Source organism: Cetorhinus maximus, chromosome 5, assembly GCF_964194155.1.
Source record: "Cetorhinus maximus chromosome 5, sCetMax3.hap1.1, whole genome shotgun sequence".
In the NCBI taxonomy this organism is placed as follows: domain Eukaryota; kingdom Metazoa; phylum Chordata; class Chondrichthyes; order Lamniformes; family Cetorhinidae; genus Cetorhinus; species Cetorhinus maximus.
The window spans coordinates 152,224,291-152,247,072 of NC_135883.1; positions in this window are offsets into that span (position 1 = coordinate 152,224,291).

A 22,782-nucleotide genomic window follows, 5' to 3' on the forward strand; every position below is an offset into this window, starting at 1 on the left:
GCATGGAATAAACCAATGAGGTGCTAAGCCCAGACAACTCAGCGGAATGGTGATAGGATCTGTGCCTGTGATAGGGTGATATGAATCATCATAAAAAAGGATGGCATCGGAAAGCGGACATTGCAGTCTGGAGAAGGAGGATGGAGACCGGTCATTTCCAGATCCAGGCCACCAGTCACCACCGGTAATGACCAGCTGGATGGGTGATTGTAAGTTTCAGCCAATCGGGTTGTGAGGTAGTTTGTAAATTTCAGTCAGCTTTGTATTGGGGTTTGTACTGTGGAGTATTGTTGTTAATTCCAGTCAAACCACAGAGGCAATTGTACAAGGAGGGAATTTTGTGAGTTCAATAAACAAATGATTCTGAGGTTGAGCCAAAACCTGTGTTGGGTGCATTTTGTTCTCATAATTCCTGGAGTCCAAGAGCTATTGTAAGTCGGGGACGGAAAAGGAATCTCTTACATACTGTCGAAGGTACAATTACCAGGTTGACATGAAAATTGGTTGTTGTGTTTCCTACATTGCCACAATAACTGTACTTTTCAAGTATTTAATTGGCTGTGAGGCACTTTGTGACATCGTAAGGGCATGAATGGTGTGATATTTTTGCAAGTTTTTTCTTCTTTCTTTCTTATGGAGGGATACAAGGATGGATGAGTTTCAGCAGTTTTGCTTCATACCTTTAGGGATTAATGAAAATTTGCACTAAAATTTCCCACAGCTGGTTCAATAGGTTGGTAAAGTCCATATGGTGAATTGTTCTGAATCCACATAAGGAATGGCTGTATTGGTGAAATGTCCTGTTATGCTTTGCTGTGCTTTCTCGTATAAATGGCCTGGTAACAGTCTTTGTAAGTGGACTAGTCCTTACATAGATAAACAGCTCAGAAATTGGCCATTTGGCATAACTAGACCGTCCAGGCACTTACTTTCTTCTTGAGCCTTCTCCTATTCTTCCTTATCTAACTTTATCAGCATAACTCTATTTCCTTCATCCTCATAAATTAATCTCGTTTCCCCTTAACTTCATCGTGACTACTCCCTGTGCTGGTGAGCTCTGTGTTCTCACCACTGATTGGGTAATGAAGTTTTTTCTGAATTCCCTATTTAATTTCTTGGTCTTATATTGATTTCGTTTGAGGATGTAACATGCAGGGGTGGATAAAGGAGAAACAGTTGATGTGACACATTTGGATTTCCAAAATGCATACGATGAGGTGCCACATAAGCATTGCTACACAAGACAAAAGCTGATGGTGTTTGGGGCAAAATATTACATTGGTTGGAGGATTGGCTAACTAACAGGGAACAGAGAGTCAGGGAAAAATGGGCCATTTTCAGGTTGGCAACTATGGAGTGCCGCAGGGATCAGTACTGGAACCTAAACCATTTGCAATCTATATTAATAACTTGGATGAAGGGACTGAGTGCATTGTCACCAAATTTTCTGATGATATAATGATAGGTAGGAAAGCAAGTTGTGGGGAGGGTCCAAAGATTCTGCAAGAGATATAGATAGGTTAAGTGAGTGGGCAGGGATTTGGCAGAAGGGGTATAATGTAGGAAAATGTGAGGTTGACCACTTTGGTAGGAAGAATAGAAAAGCAAAATATTTTTTAAATGGCGAGAGACTGCAGAATGCTGTAGTACAGAGGGATTTAGGTGTCCTCGCACATGAATCACAGAATATTAGTATGCAGGTACAGCAAGTATTTAAGAAGGCAAGTGGAATGTCAGCTTTTGGATGGAGTGTAAAAGTAGAGAAATCTTGATACAACTTTACAGGGCATTGGTGAGACTGCACTTACAGTATTGTGTGTAATTTTGGTCTCCTTATTTAAGGAGGGATATACTTGCATTGGAGACAGTTCAGAGAAGGTTCAATAGGTTGATTCCTGTGATGAAGGGGTTGTCTTATGAGGAAAAGTTGAGCAACTTGGGTTCATACACATTGGAGTTTATAAGAATGAGGGGTGATCTTGTTGAAACATATCAGATTCTGAGGGGGCTTGACAGGGTAGATGCTAAGAAGACGTTTCACCTTGTGGGGGAATCTAGCACGAGGGGGCATAGTTTCAAAATAAGGGCTCTCCCATTTAAATGGAGATGAAAGGAATTTCTTCTCTGAAAGTCGTAGTCTTTGGAATTCTCCATCCCAGAGGGGAGTGGAGGCTGGATCATTGAATATATCCAAGGATGAGTTAGACAGATTTTTGATGTACAAAGCTGTCCAGGGTTATGGGGGCAGGCAGGAAAACGGTAGTAAGGCCACAATCCTAGAAGCCAAGATCCGATTGAACGTTGGAGCAGGCTTGAGGGGCTGAATAGTCTACTCCTCTTTCTTATGTTCTTGGTTCTTATATTCTTAAGATTCCCACAAGTGGAAACATTCTCTCTCTGTCTAACCTATCAAAACCATTTATAATTTTAAAGACCTTGGTTAAGTCACCTCTCAGTCTTCTCCTTTCAAGAGAAAAGAGACCCAGCTTTTTCTGATAGGTATAACCTCACAGTTTTAGAATCATCCTCGTAAATCTTTTTTGCACTCTTTCCAATGCCCCCATACCTTCCTACAATATAGCGATCAGGACTGTACACAGCATTCTCTAACCAAGGTTCAATACAAGTTTAGCATTACTTCTGCACATTTAAATTTTATCTCTCTGGAAATAAATCTTAGTATTTGGATTTGCTTTGTTATGACCTTATTTGACCTATGTCATAACCTTTAGTGATCTCTGCATTTGTGCCCTTAGATCCCTTTACTCCTTCATCCCATCTAGATTCTTATTGTAACATATGACCTCCTTATTAAAGGAATGTAATACCCACATTTGTCTATGCTGAAATTAATTTGCTAATTATTTACTCAATCCTTCATGTTTCATTATGGATAATGACAGAACATATTATGCCAGCCCAATATGCTGAACATTAAGTGCTCTTCCAACAGTGCAGCACGCTCTCAGTATTACAATCAGGTGACAGATTAAATTAACTCAAATCCCTGGAAAGGGGCTTGGACCCACAACTTTCCAACCCAGAGACAAGAGTGCTATCACTGGGCCACAGCTAACATAGCAGAAGTAGCTCCCAAATTTTGTAATTTGTTGCAGCTCTCCTCAGTGTTGATTATCCCTCTCAGTGTGGTGTTGTCTGCAAATTTAGAAATTGTAATTTTGATTCAAATTTGAAATCATTAATATGCATTGTGAACAACCCAGTTCTGAGTCTTGTGTGACTCCATTTCCCACCTTCTGTCACTATGAATAGTTACCATTTACCCTTACTCTCTGCTTTCTATCTTTCCGCCAGTTCACTATCCATTCTGTTAATTACTTACTTTGAATGCTCTGACCTTATTCATTGGCCTATTATGTGGTGCCTTATAAAAGTTCTTTTGGAGATCTAGATATTAGATATATTTTTGGTTATTAGGTGTTTTCAATTTTTTCCTTTAGTAGTAACATGATTAATTTTTCTATTACCGATGTTTAAGCTGACTAATCTATAATTCCCTGGACATGTCCTATCTCCATTCTTAAAGATTGGTATAACATTAACTATGCTCCAATCCTGTGGTGCTACATCTTTTTCTAACAAATTATTAAATATGTTGATGAAAAAAGAAACATGTCAAAGCTTTTTGTCTTGCACTCATCAGGACACTTCGCAAGAATACCAATGTAAGGGAGAAACAACAATTTATTCTGTATGAGAAGAAGCGCTGATTGGTTGGCAAGTAGACTCTGATAGGCAGAGGCATTGCCATGCTGATTGGTTGGTAAGTGGACTCTATTTGAGTCAAAATGGTAGAATCAGAGTCCACTTGCCAATCTCTTCTCATACAGTATAAATTGTTGTTTTCCCCTTATATTGGTATTCTTGTGACGTGTCCTGATGAGTACAAGACAAAAAGCTTTGATGTCTCTTTTTTCAGCAAGACTCAAGTTCTGTACTACCAAACAACTATTTTTATTAAAATATATGTAATAGTGTCTTTGCTATCTATTCCTGAGCTTCTTTTAAAATACATAAATACAATTCATCTAGACCAGGGGTTTTATCCTCTTTGATTTTGATTAGTTTTTTTAAATACTTCATTTTATATTAAATGTGATTAAGTCATTTCTAATCTCATTTTCTGATGTCATGTTCAACTGATCCATCTCCCTTTTTAATACTGAAGCATTGCAGCTATTTAGGAGCATGCGAACATATGAATTAGGAGCAGGATTAGTCTGCTTGGCCCTTCTAGCCTGCTCCGTCATTCAATTAAATCCTGGCTGACTTGATTCTAACCTCAACTCCACATTCCTGCCTACCTCCAATAACCTTTCACCCCCTTGCTTATCAGGAATCTATCTACCCCTGCCTTGAAAATATTTAAAGACTCTGCTTTCACTGCCTTTTGAGGAAGAGAGTTCCAGAGACTCATGCCTCTTTGAGAGAAAAAAATTCTCCTCACCTCTCTCTTAAATGGGCACTCCCTTATTTTTAAACAGTGGCGCAATGGCAGCATCCTTCCCTCTGGGCCAGAAGCTCCAGGTTCAAGTCCCATGCCAACACTTTAGGCCACAGAAGGTATGTTTAATAACATGGCTAAACTGATTGATTTTCAGCCTGTAAATCCTTCCCATAATGCCTGGTGGTAGGAGTAGGAGAGTTTCCTGGTCAGCCATACTGCAGAAGGCAATGGCAAACCACTGCAGTGCTTTGCCAAACATAATCATGAGCCAATCCAATGGAAGTCTATGGTTGCTGATACCCTCTTAGGGTATGGTACCTGGAGGAGGATTTTCTATCATTTTACTATTGCGCCCTGCGATTTTATCCATGACGTACCCTTATTCCTGACTTTCATTTTTGTATTTATGGGCCGGTAACATGTTTTACTATTTTGTTTTATGCTCTTTGATAATTTAGTTTCATAGCTCCTCTTTTCTTTCCAAATCATTTTTTTTTTTACTTCACTCCTAATCTCTTCACATTTCCCCTTGTCATGCTCTCCTGTATTCTCCAACCTTAGGGTCTGAAACAACAGCAATTTGTATTTATATAGTACCTTTAACATTGCAAAACTTGCCAAGGCATGTTCCAGGAACATTGTCAACTAAATTTGGTAACAAAACCTCTGTGGCTACTATGTGAAGGCTGCTGGAGTTTAACAATTGCAGTAATATTGTGTACAGAGGTTGATGTATGACTGCCTTTAAATCTCCAGTCAATCACCTTCATATTGGTTGAAACTATTTACAGTTAAATGAAATCCAGATATAAGCACTGATCACACAGTAAAAGTGGCCATTTGCAATAGGTACGATGAGGGTGATTGTTTGAGAGTCCTTTATTCTTCCAGCTCCTGCTGTCAAACTGCTGGCTCTTTTAACATGAAAGGCACTGTATAAGGAGTTGAATGCACCAAGAAATTGCTTTTGTATTGCACTTTTTTCCAGACAGAATGATTGTTCCGAGTGTTTAAGGTTGAGCAGAAAGGAAGAATGGGAAAGACAGAAGTATATTACATAAAAAGTACCGTCCAGAAACAGACCACGCAGCCCAACCCGTCCATGTCGGTGTTTATGTTTCACACGGGCCTCCTCCCAACCCTCTTTGTCTAACCATATCATCATAATCTCCTGTTTCTTTCTCCCTTGTGTCTGCCTAGTTTCCTCTTAATTGAACCTATGCTGCTCACCTCAGTTACTTCTCATGGCAGCGAGTTCCACATTCTGAACACTTTCTGAGTAAAGATATTTCTCCTGAATTCCCTATTAGATTTAGTAGTGATGACCTTTGTATAAGGCTGGGTGAAGGGCACAATTAAAGGGAAGGATTTTGAGTTGATGTTGGTAGGGATTGAAAGGCTGGCAGATGAAACCAACTCCCTGAGTCACAATGAAGCGTTGGCACACGAGTTCCTGGCTGTGATAATCCAGGTGATCGAATTCTAATTGATGAAGACATGGGAATGAGGCAGAGCAGGAGGGCACTAGAAAATTGCATCTTAAATCGATAATGGGACGGGGATAAGGTTCCAATCGCAGCGGGGGAGAAATAGGAACAGAGCCAGGCCGCGCATATGGAGGTATGAAGGGTTTTGGACTTTTCAATACTGATTTTAAGGAAACTAGAGGTGTAAGAAACTGGGGTCTTCAATATAAAGGTACTTTCCTAATAATGTAAACACCCCAAAAAGCTTCCTAAAAAGGTAACAATTTTTGAACAGCCTTTGAAAACAGACAAGGTCACTTGGTTCAGGCAGCCATGTTGACATCCCTAAGCTGTTAGGAAGGTGTTCTGAGTACCCTCTTATCTATGCAATTGTTTAGAAAGGACCAGGATATGACCCTTAGCATGATGTAAACTAAAAAGCTGATCTTGAGCAGGATGATGAATAGGGGAGGGGGGTAGCCATGTTGATGTTTTCAGTACCAGTCCTGTATCCATTGGTCAGAATAGTTAGATAGAAGATTGACACTGGGTAAGCTAACAGGCCTCATACTGGCGGTAAGGGGCTGAGGTGGTGGAGAGGTGGCAGTGCTCATTGAGCATCTGCCTTCTTCTGATGTTAGATGGACCAGAGGAGGAGGAGGAAGATTGAGGAAAGAGTTTCCTAACACTTCAACTGGAGAGCAGAACACTGTTACCACAAACTACTGAGATCAACGTGTTCTGTGCCAACCATCCTTTTTTTAATTCACTCATGAGATGTGGGCATCGCTGGCTAGGCCAGCATTTAATGCCACCCCTAATTGCCCTCGAGAAAGTAAGCGGCTTTTTGAATTGCTGCAGTTCATGTAGTGTAGGCACACCCACAGTGCTGTTAGGGAGGGAGTTCCAGGATTTTGACCCAGCGACAGTGAAGGAACGGTAATATATTTCCAAGTCAGTTTCTGGTCAATAGTAATACCCAGGATGTTGATAGTTGGGGTTTCAGTGATGGTAATGCCATTGAATGTCAAGGGGTGATGGTTAGATTCTTGTGTGGCATGAATATTACTTGTCACTTGTCAGCCCAAGCCTAGGTATTGTCTCTGTCTTGCTGCATTTGGACATGGACTGCTTCAGTACCTGAGGAGACATGAATGGTGCTGAACATTGTGCAATCTTCAGCGAACGTCCCCACTTCTGACCTTATGATAGAAGGAAGGTCATTGATGAAGCAGCTGAAGATGGTTAGGCTGAGGACACTACCCTGAAGAACTCCTGCAGTGATGTCCTGGAACTGAGATGATTGACCTCCAACAACCACAACCACCTTACTTTGTGCTAGGTATGACTATAGTCAGTGAAGAGTTTTCCTCCTGCTTCCCATTGACTCCAGTTTTGCTAGGGCTCCTTGATACCACACTTGGTCAAATGCTGTTTTGATGTCAAGGGCAGTCTCTCTCATCTCACCTCTGTAGTTCAGCCATTTTTTCCATGTTTGAACCAAGGCTGTAATGAGGTCAGGAGCTGAGTGGCCCTGACAGAAACTAGGTGTCAGTGAGCAGGTTATTGCTAAGCAAGTGATGCTTGATAGCACTGTTGATGACCCCTTCCATCACTTCACTGATGATCGCGAGTAGACTGATGGGGCAGTGATAGGTTGGATTTATCTTCTTTTTGTGTACAGGGCATATCTGGGCAATTTTCCACATTGTTGGGTAGATGCCAGTGTTGTAGCTACACTGGAGCAGCTTGGCTAAGGAAGCAGCAAGTTCTGGTCTTCAGTACTATTGCCGGAATGTTGTCAGGACCCATAGCCTTTATAGTATCCAGTGCCTTCAGCCATTTCTTGCTATCATGTGGAGTGAATCAAATAGTCTGAAGACTGGCATCTGTGATGCTGGGGACTCTGGAGGAGGCCAAGGTGGGTCATCCATCGGCACTTCTGGCTGAAGATTCTTGCAATGCATTGATATGTTGGACTTCCCCATCATTAAGGTTGGGGATATTTGTGGAGCCTCCTCCTCTATTGAGTTGATTAATTGTCCACCACCATTCATGGTTGGATGTGACAGGATTGCAGAGCTTAGATCTGATCCGTTGGGTGTGGAATCACTTAGCCCTGTCTATTGTTTGCTTATGCTGTTTGTCACTCAAGTAGTTTTGTGTTATAGTTTTACCAGGTTGACACCTCATTTTTAGGTATTGCTGGTGCTGCTCCTGGCATGCCCTCCTGCACTCTTCATTGAACCAAGGTTGATCCCCTGACTTGGTAGTAATGGCAGAGTATTTTTTCACTCATTGGATGTGGGCATTGTTGGCTGGGGCTGGGCCAGCATTCATTGCCCATCCCCAATTGCCCTTGTTCAGAGGGCATTTAAGAGTCAACCACATTGCTGTGGGCCTGGAGTCACATGTAGGCCAGGCCAGTCCTCCCCTAAAGGGAATTAGTGAACCAGATGGAGTTTCACAACAATCATTTCATTAGGCTTTTAATTTCAGATTTTTATTGAATTTAAATTCCACCATCTGCTGTGGCAGGTCCCGAGAGCATTACCCTAGGTCTCTAGATTACTAGCGACAATACAACTACACCACCTCCTCCCCAAGAGTGGAGGGTATTCCAGGCCATGAGGTTACAGATTGAGTTTGAGTACAATTCTGCTGCTGCTGATGGCCTATAGCACCTCATGGATGCCCAATCTTAAGTTGCTAGATTTATTTTAAATCCATTTAGCATTGTGGCAGCGCCACACAACGCAATGGAGGGTACCCTCAATGTGAAGATGGGACTTAGCCTCCACAAGGACTGTGCGGTGGATGCTCCTACCGATACTGTCATGGACAGATGCATCTGTGGCAGGCAGGTTGGTGAGGATGAGGTCAAGTATGTTTTTACCTTTTGTTGGTTCCCTCACCACCTGCCGCAGACCCAGTCTAACAGCTATGTCCTTTAGGACTCTGCCAGCTTGGTCTGTGGTGGGGTACTGAGCCACTCTTAGTGATGGACATTGACATTCACCACTCCAAGTACATTCTGTGCCCTTGCCATCCTCAGTGCTTCCTCCAAGTGATGTTCAACATGGAGGAGCACTGATACATCAGCTGAGGGGGTGAGGCGGTATGTGATAATCAGCAGGAGGTTTCTTTGCCCATGTTTAACATGATGCCATGAGACAGGGAGGTCTTGCGGACAGACCGAAGGTGTTCCGCAAAACGGTCACCCAAACGCAGACTGGGTGACCGCTTTGTGGAACACCTACAGTCTGTCTGCAAGCATGACCCAGACCTCCCTGTCACTTGCCATTTCAACACACTACCCTGCTCTCATGCCCATATGTACGTCCTTGGCCTGCTGCATTGTTCCAGTGAAGCTCAACGCAAACTGGAGGAACAGCACCTCATCTTCTGACTAGGCACTTTACAGCCTTCCGGACTGAATATTGAGTTCAAAAATTTTAGATCATGAACTCTCTCCTCCAACCCCACCCCCTTTCTGATCCCCCTTTTTTCCAATAATTTATATAGATTTTTCTTTTCCCACCTATTTCCATTATTTTTAAATGTATTTCCATCCATTGTTTTATCTCTGCCTTTTAGCCTATTTCGATCCCTTCCCCCCACCTCACCCCCACTAGGGCTATCTGTACCTTGCTCGTCCTGCTTTCTACCCTTAATGTCACCTATTAGCACATTCCTTAGATAATATCACCACCTTCAACACCTCTTTGTCCTATTGTCTATGACATATTTTGGCTACCTCCACCTATCACTGGCCCTCTATCCAGCTCTACCTGTCCCACCCCCCCTTAAACCAGCTTATATTTCACCTCTTTTCTATTTTTCCTTAGTTCTGTTGAAGAGTCATACGGACTCGAAACGTTAACTGTGTTCCTCTCCGCAGATGCCGTCAGACCTGCTGAGTTTTTCCAGGTATTTTTGTTTTTGTTTATGTCTAAACTGTTGTTTCTTAACAAACTTAATAAACCATCTTAAAATTGCTTATGACTAGTTGACTGCCTATTTAGGTATCTGTGGCCCCGAATCCTGAAATTTTACAAAGGATTGGCTAGGAACTTGGATTAATTACCTGTTAAAGGAGCTCAAACAGATTAGTTCAGCAAAGGTACTATAAAACTGACTGTTCAAGGGGGCAAAGGCTGAGAAGGTTGGCCAAATTTGAAAATGTTATTCGGACTGTCTGAAAGTCATTGGATGAGGAGGCCACGCGAAACTCAGTGGCTGGTGAGGGGAGCTGTGGGAAACTGTTGTCAACACCAGGCGCTGTTGGCTAAATTCTGATGAAGGTTACAGCCTTAAAACATTGGATGGTATTTAATACAGGCACCAGGGGCCTGGCCCGCTGGCTGGAAAGCTGGCAAGAGCCCGGCGTTACCACCTTTGGTAAAGGTCTGCTGGAATTAAGTGCCTCTTAGGCACTTAGGTGGCAAGTGGCGGGCCTTCCCCGAAATGAAGATTTCCAGGGCAGAAATCGTGCACTCCCCACCCCCAGCTCTGAGAAGGCAGTGCCACTGAGGGAGCGATGCTAGCTGCTGGCAACCAGAGGGTTAAGGTCACCGAGGGGCCCAGACCACAGAATGAGGGCGGAATTGGAGTCGTGGGAGAGGTGGGGGAACGAGGGTCCACAGCAAGAACAGAGGATTGGCTCTCAAAGGGCCCCCCCAATCCCCAATGCCAGGTCCCTCAATCAGACACTGATTGCTTTTGAATGAAGGGCTCACCCCCGCAACCCCCACCCACCCCTTGGGAGCCCACAAGCAATCCGAAAGAGTTTCCTTTTCCAAACCTTTTTTATTCACTCATGGGATGTGGGTGTCGCTGGCTGGGCCAGCATTTATTGTCCATCCCTAGTTGCCCTTGAGAAGGCGGTGGTGAGCTGCCTTCTTGAACTGCTGCAGTCCATGTGGTGTAGGTACACCCACATTGCTGTTAGGAAGGGAGTTCCAGGATTTTGCCTCAGTGTCAGTGAAGGGACAGCGATATATTTCCAAGTCAGGATTAGGTGTGGCTTGGAGGGGAACTTGCAGGTGGTGGTGTTCCCATGTATCTGTTGCCCTTCTCCGTGTCGATGGTAGTGGGTCATGGATTGGGAAGGTGCTGTTTAAGGACCTTTGGTGAGTTACTGCATCTTGTAGATGGTACACACTGCTGCCACTGTTCATCATTGGTGGAGGGAGTGAATGTTTGTGGAAGGGCTGCCAATCAAATGGGCTGCCTTTCCTAGATGGTGTCAAGCTTCTTGAGTGTTGTGGGAGCTGCACTCATCCAGGAAAGTGGAGAGTATTCCATCACACTCATGATTTGTGCATTGTAGGTGGTGGACAGGTTTTGGGGAGTGAGGAGGTGAGTTACTTGCCGCAGGATTCCTAGCCCCTGACCTGCTCTTGTAGACACAGTATTTATATGGCTGATCCAGTTCAGTCTCTGGTCAATGGTAACCACCAAGATGTTGATAGTGGGGGATTCAGTAATGGTAATTCCATTGAATGGCAAGGGGGTGATGGTTAGATTCTCTCTTGTTGGAAATGGTCATTGCCTGGTGCTTGTGTGGCACAAATGTTACTTGCCACTTGTCAGCCCAAGCCTGGATATTGTCCGGGTCTTGCTGCATTTGGACATGGACTGCTTCAGTATCTGAGGAGTCGTGAATGGTGCTGAACATTGTACAATCATCAGCAAATATCCCCACTTTTGACTTTATGATGGAAGGAAGGTGATTAATGAAAGTATGAAAGTGCTGAAGATGGTTGGGCCTAGGGTCGACCCTGTGTAACTCCTGCAGTGATGTCCTGGAACAGAGCTGAGTTCCTCAGGGTAGTATCCTAGGTGCGGTGACTGCCCCACCTGCCAATGGCTGAATATCAGTGGTGACAGGCTGAGGCTCTGAAGCAGGTATTCATTTCTCACTTAACTGGTGGTGGGATGTGAAGGTTTACAAGCCTTCCCACCTAATCAGGGCAGAGGGGGGAAGGCAGCTGCGTCCCCATCTGGAACCCTTCCATCCAATTAAATGCCCCTTCGCCTCGGGGAGGGCATTAAATTCAGCCCACTAACTCATATGCTGTCTGACCAACTGACTATTTCCTGTTTCATTTTCTGTTTTTATTGTTGTTTGCGAGCATCAGTTTGTGTAGCTATGGGAAAGCAAAAGAGATAAGTTACTGAAAAGCTTGTTCTTATCAACAAGGATGGAGTGAGCAGCCAGTGAAGGAAAGAGATGGCCCAGAGGTCAATCAAACACTGTCCAGAGATCAGGCAAACATGTCCAGAGATTTGTCAAACACTGTCCAGAGACAGTCCACCACAGACCAGACACTGGCCATAAGTCATCAGACACAATCTAGATGCTTACTCGGCACAGTCAGACACAGTCTAGAGATTGACTAAGGACAGTCCAGACACAATCTAGAGATAGTCCAGAGACTGACTAGGCACAGCCCAGAGACATCTGATTAGGTACAGTCCACAAAACTAGCCAGACACTTGCCAATATGAGACCCTCCAGCTTGGAAGCAACAGCAGGATGCCATGGCAGGTAAGCGATAGAGAGGGCACCCCAAAATCGACGTGCCCTTCTCCAACCTTTTCAAATTTAAAATGAAAAAAAAAAGGCCTTTGTAGCCAGTCCACCGCTGTGGTGGGGTGGAGAGGTCACCTGCAGCGACCTGGAGGACAGCTAGAAAATCTCAGGTGGCTTCCGACAATGGGCCTCAATAGGCCTTTCATTTTTTCAATTGATTCCCTTCTGGATGGGTAGTCCTGCCAACCCCCAGCCCTATGCCTCTGGGAAAATGGACTCCGGGCAGCATAGTGCCAGGGCATGTTGTCTGACAGCGCTTGAGATTGGAAACGATAAAGGCAGGAAGCCACTTGCGGGAATGGTGTACAAGCCCCCTCATTGTAACATCATGATGGGACAGAGTGTAAAGGGAGAGATAATGGGAGCTTGTAGGAAAGGTGCAGCAATAGTCATGGGGGCTTTAATCTAGATAAACCGCAGGGTGGGTGTCGAGAGGATGTTTCCTCTTGTGAGAGGATCTAGAATTAAGGGTCACTGTTTAAAAATAAAGGCTCCCTTATTTAAGAAGAGATGAGGAGGAATTTTTCTCTCTCAGAGGATTGTGAGTCTTTGGAAATCCGTTCCTCAAAAGGTGGTGGAAGCAGAGCCTTTGAATAGGTTTGATTATTGATTAACATTAGCATTTTAAAGTCACAAACACCATCAAAGCTGCCCTTCTTCTCCACTGCTTCTAACTGAAATGCTCTCTTTATTCAGATATTAAGCTTCCTGCAGCCTCACACTGTTTGGGAATCAGCAGGCACATCCATTTTCACTGACTACCTTCTAAGTAATATACACAGCCATAACTTAAGCCTTTTCCTAATATTCCCTGCTTCTCTTCAATGTTTTTATGACTGGAACTGGTGAAGGAACTGTCGGTTTTGTTAGAGTAAATTCCGAGCCAGATGCAGCCTGGTTGGCCTGCATCTGCATGGACTCGATGGGCCGAATGGCCTCCTTCTGTGCCGTGATGACTCTGTAGTTAGCAGCAATATGAAACTACTCTGCCCCCTTCTGCTCAACAACAATTTGTTTTTCTATAGTGTGTTTATCATGGTTAAACGTTCAAACGTGCTTGCATATTGTTAATTAAACAGTAGTTGGCCCCTCTGACAGGAGTAAGCTTGTTGTTGCAATTTATGTGTTAAGAGTTAGGAGAGAAGGTGGAGTAGTGGTAATGTTACTGGACCAATAGCCCATGCTAATATGGCTGGGGGTACGTGCGCTCAATTCCCACCATAGTGGTGTGTGGAATTTAAATTCAATTTATAAGTCTTGAATACAAGGCTACTCTCAGTAATGGTGACAGGACCATTGAGCCCAAATAGGTGACATTGTGACAGATTGACTTGGTCTAAGTGGTATCTTAAAGAAGACAGAGGAGTGAGCCAAGCAGAGAGGGTTAGGCAGGGAATTCCTGATCAGAGAGCCTGGAAGGCTGAAGTCATGACCCCGATGGTGGGGGCAAAAGAATTTGGGGATGCACGAGAAACGTGTGGAAATTTCGGATGACTATAGGGCTGGAGGGGGGGTCAGGCTGCCGTGAAAAAGAAGCAAATAGTTAACATAAGTGAAGAAACTGAGGCAGGGATTTTCTGGTCCCGCTCGCCACGGGAATCGCTGTGGGTGGGATGGAAAATTTGACAGACCAGCAACAGGCCTGTTGACTTCGGGTGGGAATTTCTGGTCCCCCTTTTAAAAAGTAAAGGAGGTTACTATCTTGAATAATTCCTTGTATCCAGCCTAGTTACTAATCTAACTATCTCAAGCACCAACAACAAATTAGCCATTCACTTAACCAATTCCCTGAGGTAGATTTTCATTGTATGACTGGTACTTGTATATTGTTAATTAACACAAGGTGGCCCCTCTGACAGGAGTAAGCATGTTGCTGCATTTATATTTACTGGTGTAGTGATAATGTCACTAGACCAGAAGCTCAGGCTCATGCTCTGGGGACATGGGACTCAAATCCCACCGCTTCAATTGGTGGAATTTAAATTCAATTAATAAATCTTGAATACAAAGCCAATCTCATTAATGGTAATAATGACAACTTTCATTGATTGATGTAAAAAAATTAACTCCATCATAGAGATATGTCCTTCCAGACCCACAGCAATGTGATTGACTCTTAACTGCCCTCTGAAATCACCTAACAAGCCATTCAGTTCAAGGGCAATTAGGGATGGACAACAAATGCTGGTCTTACCAGTGATGCCCACTTCCCATGAAAGAAAAGAAAATATTGTTTTTATTCTTCAAAAGGAATGTCCTAGAAATTCTGGAAAGAAAAACGGTTACCAGCACACCAATACAAGTGTTCACTCGGACATATCTGAGTGGACTTTGGTTGGATGCCTGGTCCGTTTCGAGGACTGGAACCTTATTAGTTTTTGGAAGTGGCTCCAGGAGGAAATCAAGGCCGGAATTTTTTGCTGAGAAGCTGAAAAGCTGGGGATGAGCCTGCTTCCACAGGGCTGGGAAGCCCCGGCCCAACTTAATGGCCGGCTGAAACGAAAACAGAAAATGCTGGAAAAACTCAGCAGGTCTAGCAGCATCTGTGGAGAGAGAAACAGAGTTAATGTTTCGAGTCCATATGACCCTTCTTCAGAGCTGAAGAGAAATGGAAATGTGATGAAATTTGTACTGTTTAAGGGGGGTAGAGCAGGTGAACCTGGATAGAAGGCCGGCGATAGGTGGGGGACAAAGGAGGGATTGACAATGATGTCATGAACTGAAGGACAAAGGGAGTGTTGATGGTAGTGCTAAAAAAGATGCTAATAATGGCATAAAGGTAAGAAAGCAGAATGTGATTATAGCAGAACAAGGATAGCATTGTGTGAAAGAAAATGTAGGACAAGTAACAGATGGCCCTGTGGGAGATGGGGTGGGGGGAGCGGGTAGCGGTGGGGAAAATAAAGGATAGAAAATGGGATAAAAAAGGGGATAAAGCCACGGATAAATGAATGAAAATAAGTGGATAAAAATAAAAATGTAGAAAAAGGGGATTAAAAAGGGTGGGGGGGTGAGGATAGAGGAGAGAGTTCATGGTCAGATTTATTTCAGATTTCCAGCATCCGCAGTAATTTGCTTTTACCTTAATGGCCGGCTGGCTGTTAGTTGGCTCAGGTCATGTCCCCATCTGGGAGGAAGTCCCGACTCCATGAGCTGCCAGCCTTGTTAGCTGTCAGCTCTTCCAGTCCCAACAGCACCAATAGGAGCAGTGGCCATACCTGGGGCAGCAGCCAGTCCCCAATGAGGATTGTCACTGGAGGCTGGAACTGAGGTTGGGCAGTTTTGCTGCAGTCAGCCAGGCATAACCCCAGCAACAGGGGGACAGTGATCAGGTGACCAGAGAGAGGGGCGAACAAGTGTTGTGTGCGCCTGCATACCACTGTAATGTAAAGGTGCTTGGCACAGCAAGGGTTAACGTGGGACTAGAAAATAGCACTGCCCACAGTATGATGTATAGAGTCACACAGTAATAGACACAGAGAACAGCCTAGAAAGAACCTGCATGGCAGCAACACCCTGCACGACAGTAGCTGGGATCTGTATATAGTTAAGGATTTCCAATATATTGTTTATGCTTAAACATACGAGTCTCAAGATCTCATCAATGAAATGCCAAACAAGCCCATAACACAACATGGTAATCAGTGGTGCTATGAAAGATCGCATTTAAATGATGAACCCAGAACAGGATCCCAAGATATGAAAAGCTAAAAGCAGCTGAAGCCTGACCAGAGAGATGTGCACCTAAGAAGAAAAATTGAAGAAACAGTTGAAGAAGCTTCATGACAGACTTGGAAGTTGAGGAATGCACCAGGATGCGTGGAAGTCTATTGCAAGAGTGCAAGACCTGGTCAGGTTACAAAAAAGGGTCATTGCAAGACCCTGGATGATGCAGAGTGAAGGAACCCAGTCAGATCACAAGATGCGTGAACAAAATTACAAAAAAGTTGTAGTTACATTGTAGAATAGGCGACAGTCGCAGGGCTCATCAGCCAGAGTGTAGTTGAAAGAAGCTGCAGAACAGGTCTACAGTCAGCACCGTAACACGTGGTGGTCGTGCTGCGCTGAATTGAAATAAACAGTTGAAGAAAAATAGCAGCGTAGAGAAGAGCCTGTGGAGAGGAAAAAAGAGAATCACCCTGAGGTTGAGTTTTGTAAGTCGGATGGGCGAATTGCTACTGTTTGAAAGCTTGAAAAGTTAATAAAAGAGCCCACATTTGAGCGGACCCACCAAAGCATGGGGGACTCACAGAGAGAATACCAACAGGCTTCAGACAGCCTGAGTGAAAAAATGGTTACTGCCTTAAAGGGGCAACAACATTTAAAGCTGCAACCACTACAAAAAAAAAGTCACGGACAGAAAATTAGAGGAACCAGGCCCATTTTGGATAAGGGAATGGCTAAAGCAGACTCAAGAGAGTCTTGGAGAAAATAATTTTTAGTTTACAGGTGAATTACAGGATTAGATAAGGAATCAGAGGAAGTACAAGTTGATAAGTTTTTATTTGTGTTTTGTTAAGTCGTGGGGGAAGTACTCCACAGCCAATGTATAGATCAATACTGGACAATATCTGGGGAGGTATTACAAGGTTTTTTTCAGATAATTTAAACTCCAAGTTGTGGAGGATGCAGACCTTAGAAGGAGGTCAAGCACACCCTCAATAAAGTGTTGTGGGAAATGTAAGATCCCAGAGAGAGGGCGACAAAAGACCCCAGAGAGAGGGTGACAGAAAACCCCAGAAAGAGGGAGCCAACAAATCCCCAGCAAAGGTGACAGAAGACCCCAGAGTGAGGGAGACAACATTCAAGAAAACCACAAGATTGTTGCTGACCATGTCAGCGCAATGAAATGCATGAGCCGGAGAGTTTAGCACAGAAGAAAAAAATAGCTGAGAAGTAGCCAAAAGGTTTAAAAATAGAACTTTTTGAAAATGCTGACACAGTACCCAAACTGCAACAGCAGATGGCAGTGTATATCGAGCAGATGGCTGTGAATGAAGGAAAACTATCTGAAGTAAATCACAAGAAACAAAACATGCAAAATGTAAATGAAGCTGTTCTACAGGAAAATGTTTGCATCAGAGTTGAACTGAAAGATTTGAAGCGCAAGATTCAAGCTGAGTATATACCTTTGAAAGTGCACGATAAACTGAAGTCTTCAATGAACTGTTTGCAATCTGAACAAACAAATTTCAGAGATGACACAAAGGTATCAGGAGGAAATAACATCCCTCAATTCCATAGTTGACAAATCAAAATGGGAGTTGGGAAAACTCAACCAGATGTACAGCCAGGCACAACAGCAGGCAGAAAAGGCACACAAAGAAGTTGTGACCCTGAAAGACTCCTTGAAGAATCAAGGAATGGAAAAACATGAGCAGCTAAAAAGGGCATTGAATATTACTTCAAAAAAAGATTCATTGGTATTATAAGTAGCAACGAAACAATGCATTGAAGCCCAGGCTGAGTTGGCAAGAGAACATGAAATTAAACAGTTGAAAGAACAGCTGATTGTCCTTCAAGATCAAATGCAAAATGAATGCATAACCATTCATCAACATGAAAAAGTGTAGACTGTCTTCAACAGGAGCGTGGAAGAACAGCAGAAGACACTTGAGGAGACTCTGCTGAGCTACAGGAAAACTCGAGATGAAGCAAGCGCGCTTTAAAAAGAAAAGGAAAACCTTTTGAAAGACCTTCACATACTACAAGTATCCCTCAGATCAAAGTTTGTACCTCTGGAAAATGATGAAGAGAAGCTGAACAATCTGAAGGACCAGTTGGCAGGGAAGGTTTAACAATGTTCCATATTCCAGGAGGAAGCCGGAAGCTACAAGATAAAGACAGGGCAGCTAAAGAACCGGCTAAACAACAATGAGGAGGCATTGAAAGGCAAAGCTGCAGAACTTCCCAAGCTGTGAGTGGATGATGAAGCCACAAGTAGCACAATTATAGAACTGAAACAAGACTTTGCCAGAGACAGACCTGGCCAACAAAATGAAGGACAAGGACAAAGTGCTGTTGCAGATAGAGAAAGAAAAGACAGAAATGAGATCATAAAATGTAAATCTGACACTGAAGTGCAAGGAACTAGAAGAATAAATAGCACCGGATGTCTCAGATGTACTGATTAAACTGTTGGAAAATGAACTGAAATAAAGTCAACTGAACTCACCAGAGTAGTTGCTGAGCTGAATGAAAAGATTCATAAGGTTGCAAAACAATGTGAAAATAAAGGAGCAAACACGTGTTTGGCTGAAATTGTGAGACAAGTGGAAATGAAGGATCCATTTGCGAAATGTACATGTCCAGCAAGAACATGGCGGACACAACGGAAGAAGGAAATTCGAGTCCACTCTAGGAACGAACGGAGTGCACATTCCTTTGGAAGGAACGGGACGTACCCACAGTGTCCAACAAAAGCAGATGGGTTATTCATAAAGAGAGATGCAACTCAAAGGAGCGCACAAAGTAAATCAAATAGAGCTAACCAAGTATCAGAAACACTGAGTGCTACTACCGGTCCTTCAAATGTGACAGAGCAGGATGTGGAAGAAACTATCAAGCCTCAAGGTGGTCTGAATCTATAAAGCCAGAGACTTGGTGTGGGGGAGAAGGGACAGCAAGTAAAGATTGTTTTGTAAATAGCTACACTCTGTTAGAAGGGAGGAAAGTTTTCTTTTGAGAAGAAATGGGGATGTTGTGCGTGCCTGCATGCCATTATAATATAAAGGTGCTTGGCAGAGCAAGGGCTAACGTGGGACTGGAGAATAGCACCACCCATGGTATGATGTATAGTTACACGGTAATAGATGTGGAGAACAGTCTAGAAAGAGCCTACATGGCAGAAGCACCATTCATGGCAGTAACTGGGATCTGCACATAGTTAAAGATTAACTATGTTAAAACGTACAAGTTTCACCATCTCACCAATGAGGCACCAGATGAATCCATAACATGACAGATGCCTGGTCCATTTTGAGGACGGAGGCCTTATTAGTATTGGGATGGTGATTCCAGGAGGAAATCAAGGTTGCAATCTTTTGTTGAGAAACTGAAAAGTTGGGTGTGAGCCCACTTCTGCAGGGCTAGAAAGCGCTGACCCAGTTTAACGGCCGACTGGCTGTCAATTGGCTCAGGTCGTAGCTTTGACCCCCATCTGGGAGGAAGTCCCGCCTCCGAGGGCTGCCAGCCAATCAGATGGCTGGCAGCTCTTCCAGTCCCAGCAGCATCAAAGGGAGTGGAGCCACAGCTGGGACAGCAGCCAGCCCCCAAAAAGGATTGTCGCTGGACACCAGACACTGAGGTTGGGCAGTTTCGCTGCGGTCAGTCAGGCAGGTCCTGGCAACAGGGGTGACAGTGATCGGGTGACTAGTGGGATTGGGGAACAAGCATTGGCAGCGATCCAACACTGGAGTGACCTCTGTTGAGCACATGGTGCCTGAACAGGAGGGACCCCCACCCCCCTGTCTGAATCCAGACCACCAGGGTTTACCCAGTGTCTCCACCATGTACCTTGAGCACATTCGCTCTGATAAAATACCAGTGCCATTAGTTGGCCACATAAAGGTCTCAATTGGCCCAAGGGTGGGCAGACCATCTAACACCAGTCCTGCCACTGGTAAAGGTCTGTTGGAGGCTCCTAGGTGACAGGCATGACATGCCTGCCATGCCGCACCATTTCACACTCACCTGCCTGCCAGCCCACTCCTGGGGGTATAAAATTCCAGCTCAAGTGACATCGGGGCAGCTGGCGGACTCCAGGCTGCCACGGCCGAGCAGCTTGATACCCCCCCAGGCCTGAAGAAGGAGGTTGCGGAGACGTCGAGTGTTGGAGGGGCTTCAATCTGCTGGAGGGGGGTGTGGTTGTGGGGGAGGGTGGGGGGGGAGGGCGGAGGTGAGGTTGGGGGTGGTGGGGAAGGAGGGGGAGGGTGGGGGTACAAAGCCAGAGAGGCAGAGGCCCAGGTTGGATTAGCGGAGCCTGGGGTGGGTGCTCCCGCAACTCCCATCTTCACAAAGGTAAAGCAAAATTTAGGGTGCTGCAGTGCCAGTGAGAACAGGCCAGCAAGTTGTTTCATCCAACTCGTGTGAGCCACTGTCCTCCCAACCCCCACTGTGATTCCTGCTAAATGGGTGAAGGCCGCAAAATTTATTTTGCTCATTTTAAGCAAAAGGCCACTTTACTACAGGTTTAAAATATCAAAGCTGACCGTTGAGCGTTTTATTGTGGTAAATCACTGCATTGAAGGTTTGTGTGTCAGGAGATTGAAGAGAATGAAACCAGCTCGAGGAGAATGCACCGACCTGCAATAGAATAAAAAGGAAAGTTAATGGATATTCATGTTACACAGATTAAAACCCAGTGGAGTGAACCAAGGAATAGATTGCCAGTTATTCATTATATTTCTCATCAACTCCCCATGGAGCCATTCAAACAATCGACAGAAGAATTAAAAGTTCATATGCACACAGAATATAACACAAAGTGCCTTGATATTATGAGACAGGCTGTGCTTCTGGGTTATCATCAAACTCACATCCCCATTAGAGGTCCCCTGCTCAAAGGGAGAGAAATTGGAAAGGGGCTGATGGCTCTTCAGTGACCCTAGCTGGAAAGGGTACAGGACAGCAAGGAGAACAAGCTGTGTCAGCTGTTGCTCACTTGATAGCATTCTTGCTGTAAAATCACAAGGTTACAGGTTCAAATTCTACTCCAGGGCTTGAGTACACAAAAGCAAGGCTGCAGGACTGAGGGAATGCTGCACTGTCAGGGTTGCCGTCACCTGGATGAGGTGTTAAGCCAAGGCCCTATCCCCTTGCTTGGGAGGATGTAAAAGATCCCATGGTGCTATTTTGAAGTAGCGTCAGGGGGTTAGCCTCTGTATTCAGGCCAAAGTTTATTTCTCAATCAACGTCACAAAAAAATCTGGTCATTATCACGTTACTGTTTGTGGGATCTTGCTGTGCGAACATTTCCTGCTGCGCTTCCTACATTACAACAGAGACTACACTTTAAAAGTACCCCATATGCTATGAAGAACTTTGAGACGTCTGGTGGCAGTGAAAAACACCAGATAAATGCAAGTCTTTCTTTTCTTGGTTGCATGCTAATTCCTCACAGTTGAACAGCCACAATGCTTAGAGTCAAAGAATAAGCATTTCTGTCAGTCATCGAAGGGATGCTGGCATTTATAGATACTGAGTCCATGTACTGGAACAGTGTGATACTGAGTCCATCCGTTGGAACTGTAATTAGATAATCCTGCAGCTACCCTCTGTGCCTCTGTTGGCATTCTCTGAAAAGCCCATCGAGGCACTCATCACTGTCTCCTTGAAAGAAACCACTTCAATTGCCCCATTCCTCTCTTGCTGACCTTCCTGCCCAGCGCTGACCCCATTGGCTCAGCCAGAGGGTTATTGATCACTGGCCCTCCGGAATGCTTATTCGCTTGTGAACTTGCCATCCCTGAGCTTATTGTGAATTAGATAGGTTTCTACTCGACCATGAGAATCAAGGGCTATGGGCTGGGGGAGGGGGCGGCAGACCAGGGAAGTTAAGTTGAGACCGCAGTCAGATCAGCCATGACCTTAATGAAAGGTAGAGCAGACTCAGGGGGCCGAATGGCCTACTCTGGCTCCAAAATCTTGTGTTCTTGTGTGAATGATTGCACTGGTATGTTGAGCTTGACAGAGCCCTGGTGGAGGTGATGCCAACTTTCCCCTCGCTGAGGCTTCCTCGATGAGATGATAGCTGCCAGAATGTCATCAGGGTGCCAAAGGTTAGGCTATGAGGAGAGATTACATAGGCTTGTACTCCCTGGCATATAGAATGTCAAGAGGTGGTTTGATTGAAGCCTTTAGAATTTTGCAAGGAATCGATAGACTGGCAGAGAGAAACATTTTCCACAGGTGGGAAGTCTAGGGCAAGGGGACATAACCTTAAAGCCAGAACCAGGCCATTCAGCAGAGGTCAGGTAGCACTTCTTCACATAAAGTCTGGTGGGAGTATGGAGCGCTCTCCCACAAAAAAACGGTTGATGCTCACTGAATGATTCATTTTAAACCTGAGATTGATAGATTTTTGCTAGGCCAGGGCCCAAAAATGATATAGAGCAAAAGCAGGTGGTTGGAACTAAGATACAGATCAGCCATGATCTCATTGAAATGGCCGAACAGACTTGAGGGGCTATATGGTCTATTTCTGTTCCTATAATACTGAGGAGATGTCATCCTATGGATGGGATGTCTAA